Below are 10345 nucleotides of genomic sequence, written 5' to 3'. Positions count from 1 at the left end.
CATTTATACATCCAACAACTGCACAGAAATTAAAGCCCATGTAACGGTGTGGCACCCACCTCTCACAAGCATCCCCTTTTGATCAGATGTGTCTGCAGTTTTTCAGTTTATGATGAATCCTGTCGGTCGTTTCTCAGGCGGTTTTTCAGTGACTCGGCCCTCTGCCCTAGTCATATACACTGTATGGGAAACAGAACAAAGCCCTTCCAGGGAATACAGTCTTTAACTTGTCCCAGCCCTGGCATAGGGCCATATCCCCAGGGATTCCTCTCTGGGGACAGTATCTTCCTGCAGCCCTCCCTGGGCTTATTCCTTACTCAGTACCAGCAGCCAGACAAAAGCTCCTTCTTTGCTCGCCTGCTCCCTACCCACACGGAGATGTCCGTGGTCCTGCTGCTTTTTCAGTCAGCCAGAATACAGTCCTCTCTCCTCCAGTTCCAGGCAGCAGCTGACTCACATAAAAGGAGCTGCAGTCAGTCTGCTGGCCCTGATAGACTGCTTCCTGCAACCACTCCAAGCCACTTAGAGGACTTCTCTACTGATCATATCTGGGATAGGGTGCGGTAGGACCCTGAGGCCTCCAGGCCTAGTCCACCCCATCAAACCCTGAATTATAGCAATTCAAGCGTGAAGGATGAAGCAAAAAGACATTGTTTAAATTGCAGAATAATGTGCATGTATGGTATTGATTAAAGGAAACTAAGAAGGACCTACTGCCTTACAATTAGAGATAGTCAAAAATGTTTGACTGAAAAAAATTTATATTAAAAAAGAAAAAAACACAGACTTTTTCCACAAATGAATTTTTCATGGAAAATTTAGAAGTAAAAATTATCACTTTTTGCAAAAAATTGGGTGTCTAACATGCTTTCAATTTTTTATGGAATGCTATCAAAATATTATTGAGGTGGTTACACAGGTTTTTCCATTTATAAAAAACAGTTTTTCAAATTTGCAAAAAGCGTTCAGAAAAAAATAGGATCCATTTTGAACAATTCAGAACAAAAGGCATTTCAAAATTTTGCAGTTTGTCATGCAAATGCTTTTTTATTTTTCATCTATCTCTTGTTATAACACAGCCATACATTTTCCAAAGTTGTTGTCAACACCTTTATGTCCAGTAGCTTGGGGCCTTGGAAATCTCAACAGCAGCCCTGGAGATATAAGTGAGCATCAAGAAATTAGAAACTACCAAAGAGTGACAAGAAAACAGAAGATTCTATATATTTTTACTGTTAAAATCATTTAAAAATCCACAGCAAAGCAAACAAGGGAAGGGAGCATATCTAAAATCTATACCACAGGACGACAGTTTTGATACCTCTCAACAAGCTTGGCTGAACTGAATTTCCCCAACTAAGCATGCATATTTTAGAAGACAAAATTACATATTTAATAAGTAGAAAATACTTTATGCTTTTAAAACAAATCTAATAGAATAAAAAAAACAAACTCTTAACTATAAAATAGTGCATTCAGATAGCCCATATGTTGCTCACACATTACCAAACCGTTCGGGGATGATTTTACTTTTGCACAGAACTAGAAGGCTCTGATGAAAGACAGTTGTCCTTTAAGGGTTGTCTGCTGTCACACTTTAGGTGCAATTCAGATCAGTGAGGTTTTGTCATCACTATATTGTGGACACAGGCCCTTGCGAAGTCATAGAATATCAGGGTTGGAAGGGACCTCAGGAGGTCATCTAGTCCAATCCCCTGCTCAAAGCAGGACCAATCCCCAACTAAATCATCCCAGCCAGGGCTTGTCAAGCCTGACCTTGAAAACCTCTAAGGAAGGAGATTCTACCACTTCCCTAGATAACCCATTCCAGTGCTTCACCACCCTCCTAATGACAAAGTTTTTCCTAATATTCAACCTAAACCTCCCCCACTGCAACTTGAGACCATTACTCGTTCTGTCATCTGAGGCCACTGAGAACTGTCTAGATCCATCCTCTTTAGAACCCCCTTCAGGTAGTTGAAAGCAGCTACAAAATCCCCTCATTCTTCTCTTCTGCAGACTAAACAATCCCAGTCCTGTAATCCATTTAAAACTCACACAGTTCCACATAACTAATAAAAGCAGATTTTTCCAGAGCATTATCTGAAGAAATTTGCCAGTATTCTTTAAATAAAAAAAGCTGATATAGTTAGCTTTTCTTAAGGTATGCAGCATATCATCAATTCTAGGCATAGGATAAGCATCTGGTACCATGACAGCATTGAGTTTCCTATACTCAACCAAAAACTGTAGTGCAGTCAGACTCTGTAATCATTCCCAGGGCCAGCATGCTCTGCATCTCTGGGCAAGTTTGCTCTTGTACCTTGCCAGTGGTACAGTAGGCCCTGCTGGGAAGTGGCTGTGATCCTACAGTAGCAATCTTATGAGTTAGTAAGTGAGTCTTCCCGGGCTTGGTAGAAACACTTGTCTGTGTGCCTGCAGTACAGAAAACACCTTTGCTTTCTCAATTTATATTAACTCACTGTAGATATTGAGGCTTTCCAGAGATGAGACAGTTTGGCATTCAGCCATCAAATCAATGAGGAGATGTGCCTGTTTCCTTTTCTGCACAACAGATTATGCTTACCATGTCTTCTCTCTTATGATCAACTTGAAATCTGTTTACATGCACCAGCTGCATGGCAGCATTACTGTGAAGTCTTTTGCCATGTATGTACATTCAGTTACCTCTTCTATTATTTCAAAAGGTCCCTTCCAGGAGTTTTGTGTTTTTTCACAGGGATAAGTAGCAACACTAAATCTCCTACTTCAAAGAGCATTTACAACTATATTGGTCACGCCTTTTGTTTGGCCTGACTGTCCCTGTGGTGACTCTGAATGATTTCCAGTATGTCCTTTAACTCTTGCCTGAACCTTTGTACATATTCAGCTATAGGCTACCCTTCTGTCTCAGTACGTCCTTCCCAGCAGTCTCTGGTAAGATCTGGGAGTACCCTCAATTTCCCTCTGTATAGAGATGGAAATGGGCCAAACTGTTTATAGGGAAGTGCCCCAAGAACCTACAAACAACAAACAGTGTAACATTTCATCCTAATCTTAGTCCTGCCATACATCCTCAGTGTTGATTTCAGTGTCCCACTGAACCTCTCCACTACACCATTTGTCTCTAGGTGATATGGGGCAGCTCTTAGTTGTTTTATCCCATACAACTTCCATAAATCACTGAATAGCTGAGACATGAAATCTGACTCATGATCTCATAAAATAATTTATGCTAAAAATAATGAAAAGGGCTTTTTGCTACAGAAACAAGCTTTATGTTAATAGAGTAACTGCTTTGGGATATTGATGGTAAAATCCACTACAACCAGGATATATTTCTCCCCCCTTTGGGTAGGGTGTGGCATAGGACCCACAATGTCCATTGTTACCCTATAAAATGCCTCTTATATTACAGGCAAGAGGCAAAGAGGAACTTTCCGCAGTTCTTTTTTTTTTTTTGACATAATTCACAAGACCTGCAATAATCTACCCCCTCATTCTGTACCCTGGCCAGTATTTTTTGTTTAAATGTTCACAGATTTCCACGGCCCTAAGTGACCAGTAAAAGGAAAATCATGTGTCAGCAAGATTAATTCCCCACAGTGCTGGGCAGGCACAGTCAGCCACTTGTAAGGTTTCCCAGGGATTTTACTGTTCCCCCCATGAGCTTACCTCTATATTCTCCATTTCCCCTCACTGAGGTCCCCTTCAGGACATATCTCCATATGCACTCTAGAGTGCAGTCTACCCTTAATTCATCTGCAAAATGCTAGCAGCTGACAACTGGGACAGATTCTTCAGTAGCAGAGGTAAATTCCCCCTCTCCCAGTCTCAGAGGATTCTACTTTCCTCTGTTATGCAAGAGCTGGCCTCAATCCCTCCCACATCTGAAAGCACTTTGCTTCCTCTTGCTCAGCAGGGGATGTCCCCTTCTTCCACAGCTGCTTCTTTGTCTGCACAATTCTCTTCTATGGGTTACAATATTAAGATCTGCGAACATACTAAAAAATATCACTTCCCACCAGCATTGCTGTGGAAGTGCTGCTTAATATCTCAACTTTCAAGGTACCTTTCAAACCTTCTAATTCAAAATGCACCTTAGCCAGAGGTACAGCTATTTTATATTTTTCCAGTGCAAGGAGCTCTACTTCCTGGTCAGGTAACATGTGTATCCAGTTTTTCTGAATATGCTTTCCTTGACCTGAGAAATTTGTACTCTAATGTCCCTTGAGGCTACCCACTCCTTGCAATTTACATTGGCAACCATGATAAACTCCAGGTCCACTTCCTCAAGATCAGGCATCACAAAATTAATTGGTGTTAATGACACTTGCATTAACCTGCGTTGGATTGGGTGTGATCTTAGTTTATCTTAAGGCACTTATTTCTCATGTGCTCAGTGGAGTTACATGGGTGGTACCTTCTTGGACCATTCTCCTGTACAGGTTGTGTATAACAGGGATTTCCAGCAAGGGAATGATTCTGAGGAGGTGAGCACCTGGGGTCCCAACCACTCCCCTTCTATCCAGTGGTAAAACAGGGTCATCCCCTTTATACCAAGCTTCTGTCCCTACTTCGGTGTCTTGTGCTTATTAGACATTTGGGCTTGTACAAAGGAATCAGGAGGCAGGATGGCAACTTCCTGCAGAGAATTTAAAGATTTATTCTATATTACATCTCAGAACATATGCTTAGAAAATGCTCTTGAGCAAAGAGATCAAACAAACAGTCATAGTTCTCAGCCACTTTTCCCTTTTTCTTGTTGGGCGACACATCTTCTAGACACATTGACTCATGCCAACACTTTTCCTGAGATTTGTGAATTTCAGACTGCACAACTCAGGGGTAATTTGAAAGCTTTGCAAGACACATTTTTAAAAGTCAGACTATTTCAAAGCTTTTTCAACTAGCATTTCATTAAATATATTTAATGTTTTACCACACAATCGGGGGATTTGCAATTGGGGGACTTCCTTATCTTCTGGAACTTTATGAACCTCACATAACCTTTCAAAAGTGCTAAAATATGCTTCAATACAATCTGCTTCTTTTTTGTATGCAGGGCACAACCTGTCCCGGCTGGGTGTTCCTTGGATGGAGGGAGTACCTGGAGACTGTGGGATTTGCCTGTTTGCCCATTTTGCTCTGGGCATGAAGCCTTTCCTTCTCATTTTCTTGGGTTTCCTTCTTTTCCAGCTCCATGGCTTGTTGGTGTGCAGCTGCTTCTGCTTCCAGGTCTGGGCAGCATGCTGCTTCTTGCTGCTGCCTTTCTGTCTCCCTTTCCTTGGCTCATGTTTGTTTCCCATTTTTGGTGTCCACATTCTTTGTCTTTCTTCCAGACAACCATTTTTATGGTTCATGCTCATCTCTTAATTTGTCATTCCCCAACCTGGCCAGCAATAACTTTATAGTTGCTTCACAGATGCTCATGTTTATGCTTTACTTTTGTTCTATTTCTCTTATCTGAAATAAACAAAATGAAAATAATAAAACAGTAATCTTTCTTTTGACTGTTCCTAGCCTTCAAAATTGAGAATCACTTAAAAACTGTTACATGAGTGTTTAAAGTGTAAATCTCAGTTAAAATAGCAAGATGCTTATGCCATAATTACGCTATTGTCACATTTAGGGGTGCAATTCAGACCAGCGAGATGTTCTGTTACCACTTGTATTAAAATACTTCTGCTACTCATAGCTTCCATCCTGCATGCACTCCATATTCTGTAAATTGTACTACTCTGATTCAACCACTTTGAATCCAACAGCCCGCCAGAAGTTAGACACACACTTGTCTTTATCAGACTTGGTGAATGTTAGCAAGTCACCCCAACTCACCCCCAGTCCTGAGCTTTCTCAAACTCATGTGCTCTGCAATGTCCATCCCTCTCCTGCAACATTCATAGGCACACCCCAACAACTTGCCACATTAACTGGAGTTAACATGCACTTTAAAGCAAACACAGAACTTGGTTGGGTTAGATTAAAAGTAAAACTAGTTTACTAACAAAAGAAGACAGGATTTTAAGTGAGTTCAAGTATGAGAGAAAGTCAGAAATGGTTACAAGCAAATAAAGGTGAACACACACATCTCAAAGTCTAAAACTTAATCTAGCAAGGTACAGACCTTGTTCAAGATGGCTTTCCCAACTAACAGTCTTCCAGAAAAATGGTGTCTGACTCCCCCTTCCCTCTCCTCAGGCTCTCCTTCAACAGCCCAAAGTGCAGGTTCCTTTGTTTTCTTAGATGCAAGACATACCTTGGGATATTCTGCTCTTTCCTTTCTAGAATAGTATGGATTTTTCTGGTTACCCCTCAAAGTAAAGTTTATTCAAGCAATGTGGAAGATGACATAGACTCTGGTAGTGAAGGAAGCTCCATGCTCTTTCTTCCTGCACAAGTGTTTGCTAAAATGTAAATTGTTTTGTTTCTTTCCATCTCCCCTCTTCCCTCCCCATTAGTTGATTGCGGTTTACTGTTTGTGTGTAAACTGAGGTAAACTCACATTCCTTTGTTTAGGATGGAGCTGTATAACACTTTTACCTGTCTGCTTTTGAACAAGTGCTAGTAACATCATTCCCGGTAATTCATAACTGTATATATACTGTTGATATTGTTAGCCATGATATTATTAATCAGTAAGTTATTAGTTTTCAAATGATACCTCACAAGGCATATTTTGTATAAAGATTATTACAATAGTGTGTAAGGTGTGAATACAGGGGTGCATAAGGTTACAGAGTCCCACACTTTTGGAACACTCCTGCTGCAACCTTTGAGAAAGCTCTGGTCAGAAACAGGGGTGCTTGTCTCGCAGAAATCTATCCTTGGGCTAGAGGACATAAGGACCCAGAGATCTGACCCACTTCTTAATTCCTTCCAAGCACCTGTGCATCTTGTCTGAACCTCCCCTCCCAAGCTTTCTAACATCAAAGTACAAAGGATGAAATTCTGGCCCTACTGAAGTCAAGGGCAAAAATCCCACTGATTTCACTCCATGTACAGTCTGGTATTTTAGTTACTATATCAAACACAATTTAAAAATATATATTTTACAAATTTGCACCAACTAAGAACTCTATTTAATTATCTGTGATAGAGCTATCATGCCACAACACAACTAGGCAAGCAAACATTTTAAACAGCAGACACCATCATGGGAAATACAAGCCCCAGCACACTCTCTGATCTATTTTCATGTTGTAGCACTTCAAAGTAACAAGGGATGTTGTGAAAGAGAGTAAATTCATTTAAGAGGTTACACTGTAAAACAGGTTAAAAGGGTCTAGCATAAATGCCAGCTGCTACCTCTTAACATGGCCCTCTTATCCATTAACTTTCAAAAAATATTAAAACAGTGGGGTGAATGCATGATCATTTGACTGCACATTCAACTTAAATGTCACATTCTTTTGGAGTGAATGCCAACAGAGTGCATTGTGCCTTTAGAAAATATGAAACTTTAATTAGAGAGAATGCCAAACTTGCTGGGTTTTGCTCTGATACAATCTGGAAAAGAGGAACCAAGAGTCCTGCTTGCCAACTTTTGATATTACATGAAAGATATATTCTTTCTGCATTTCAAGAGATATTAGAATGTGGCCAAGCAAGTCAGTTTGCCCTCTTATAAGTCAGTGTTTGTGCAATTCAAAGCAAGTGAAATTCCCTTTGCTCTCATCAGAGGAACAGCACAACCTTTGAAAGTGTGCATTTCTACTACGGTTTCCATTACAAAGTGTGCGGCATTCAGGCTGAGCCCTATCTCAGGTGGTAGCAGGTTCCCATAGCTAGCCCCAGTGAGTTTAGACCTCTTTTCTGTCAATTACAGCTGTTATGATGCAAATATATTGACAGTTGGTTCTTCAGGTATGTAGCTTGAAACATTTTTAGATATTTAAAAATAAGTACCATGATCTTGAAATGGATCTGGTAATAGCAGTGTAGTGACAAATGTAATAGTACTGGAGCCCTGCAATGCACCCACTGCATCTGTGCACTTTCTCCCTCTCCATTTTCTTCACCTACACTTACTGTACATGCATCCTGTAGGGGAAAACTGAGGTCACTCATTCTATCTCCACCCTTTTGGAGCATGATGCAACACAATGCTCTGTCCTTACAATTGGAAGCACAGCTCCAAGGAAGGGGGTGGGACCAGGCTGCCATACTGTTGTTACTGGAAGTAGCTATTGCAAATTCCTCCTTGATCTGTGGGGAATGGCGTGGCTTTCCCATCACCTCTGGATTCTAGAGCCTGGCCAGTCCCACCTCCTCAACTAACCCTGACTCCACTACACTACTGGTCTGGTGTTGCTCCTCAGCAGGGCCCAGAGCTACCATGCAGAGATGAAAGTGTGGTCTGAGCAGTAAGGAGGAGTAGCCATTTGCAGTAAGGAGCAGCAGCCATTAGCTTTTTGCAGTAAGGAGCAGCAGCTGCCATTAGCTAAAAGTGCAGTCACATCCCATCTAAACTGTACAAAACAATAGAATATCTGGTTGTTAAGGAAGTATAACATCTACAGACAAACATTAAGATGTTTAAAGAAAATCTTTGCAAGATAACACTCTATTTGGTAGAACTGCTTATCAGCAGTTTCAACTGGGAAAAAAAATCCCTTTTTAAACCTTCAGGTGTTTGTCTGTTGCATAACTAGTTTCACAACATTTGAACTGTATGTAGGGAGTAACGCGCTAGGACTGGTTAAATAATTGTAGGGAGTAATGTGCTAGGACTGGTGAAAGAATTGTTTCATAATACTTTAGTAAAAATAATTGGTTACGGTACAGATAAGAAGGACCTAAGTCAGGGATCAGCAACTTTTGGCATGCAACCCACCAGGGAAAGGTCCTGCCGGGCCGGGCCGGGCCAGGCCAGTTTGTTTACCTGCCGCATCCACAGGTTCAGCGATTGCAGCTCCCACTGACTGCGGTTTGTGGCTTCAGGCCAATGGGGGCTGTGGGAAGCTGCATGGGCTGAGGGATGTGCTGGCTGCCCTTCAAGGGGTAGGTGTGTTACACGGCTCTGCTATTTGGGGGGTGGGGGAACAGGGACAAGGGTGTCCCCACTTACCTAGTGCAAGGTTGATACACCCCGACACACAGATGTTGAGACTCTCAGCTGGGGCAGACAATACAAACAGGGACTCCAGCCTTCTAGGTCAGAACCAAGGAATAGTCTGTTGCCCCCGACCTTTTGGGTAGAGCAAACAATAACAAATAGAGGCTTCAGCCACCTGGGTGGGGCAGAGCAAACACAGTCTACAGCTAGAATCTCCAGCAGTAATGCCCATCTGCCAACACAGGATAGAAGATCCAGGCCCACGCTGCTCCACCAGGTTCTGATCTAGGGCAATGTGCAGCTAGCAACCTCCTGTTCAGGATTCAAGTACTGATTCCCAGTGTATTCCCTGGGTCACTTCCTAGCCTTAAGTCCATTTCAGACCTCTCCTCTGTGAGCACCGGCTTGGTGTCCCATCAATCTCTACAGCTGGAGGGTTCTCCATAACATAGACAAGGACCTCTGCTTCAGCAGGCTGACTATTCTTCAACATCCTCCTCCTCCTCCTCAGTCAGCCCAGAATGAGCTGATCAACCTCCTTTTATCTGTTCGCTCCACCTGGAGCATGTGCAGCAGAGGTTAGGGGATATAGACTCTTGGGCCCAACGTGGTTAACCCCCGCTTGTCTAGTGTGGGGTCACCCACGACAGGGTGTACCACGGATTTATATTTTCTGCTTTTCATAAACAGATGGTTAAGAGTTAATGTCTCTTTTGCCTATAAAGGGTTAACTAGCTCAGTAAACCTGGAACACCTGACCAGAGGACCAATCAGGAGACAAGATACTTTCAAATCTCGGTGGAGGGAAGCCTTTGTCTGTGCTTTCTAGGTTTTTTCTTTGTTCTCTCTGGGTTCTGAGAGGGACCAGACCTGTATACAGACTCTCCAATTTTGTGAAACAGCCTCTTCTGTTCAATTTAGTAAGTACTAGTTAGAAAGGTGGTTTAGTCTTTTGATTGTTTTCTTTATTTGCAAATGTGTATTCTGCTGGAAGGATTGTATCTCTGTTTGCTGCAACTTGTATTTGTGCTGGGGGGAGGATTCTCTCTAGTGTCTATAAGCTGAAAGACCCTGTAACATTTTCCATCTTGATTTTACAGAGATAATTTTTACTTTTTTTTTCTTTTATTAAAAGCTTTTCTTTTTAAGAACCTGATTTTTTATTTCTTGTGTAAAACCCAAGGGGAGGGGGTCTGCACTCACCAGGGAATTGGTGGGAGAAAGGAGAGAAGGGGGGAGGAAAAGCCTGATTTCTCTCTGTGTTAGGATTACTGTCTCTCTCTCAGG

General features: G+C 41.9%; 1 long non-coding RNA gene across 8 annotated transcripts in view; it reads right to left on the bottom strand.

Moving 5' to 3' along the window:
• Positions 1-1019: 1019 nt before the first annotated feature.
• Positions 1020-10345, bottom strand: part of LOC115652110 — a 12881-nt gene continuing 3555 nt past the window's right edge. For 7 of the 8 annotated variants that reach the window (XR_004000547.1, XR_004000543.1, XR_004000546.1 and 4 more), the window contains 2 exons: positions 9071-9190; positions 3527-5466 (listed from right to left, as the gene is read on the bottom strand). This is a non-coding gene — a long non-coding RNA (uncharacterized LOC115652110). Of the gene's footprint in view, positions 1155-3526; positions 5467-9070; positions 9191-10345 lie in introns of those variants that run through there. The other variant, XR_004000544.1, reaches the window with a different exon arrangement.

Source organism: Gopherus evgoodei, chromosome 5 (assembly GCF_007399415.2).
Source record: "Gopherus evgoodei ecotype Sinaloan lineage chromosome 5, rGopEvg1_v1.p, whole genome shotgun sequence".
In the NCBI taxonomy this organism is placed as follows: Eukaryota; Metazoa; Chordata; order Testudines; family Testudinidae; genus Gopherus; species Gopherus evgoodei.
This window is presented reverse-complemented; position numbering and strand designations above follow the sequence as displayed.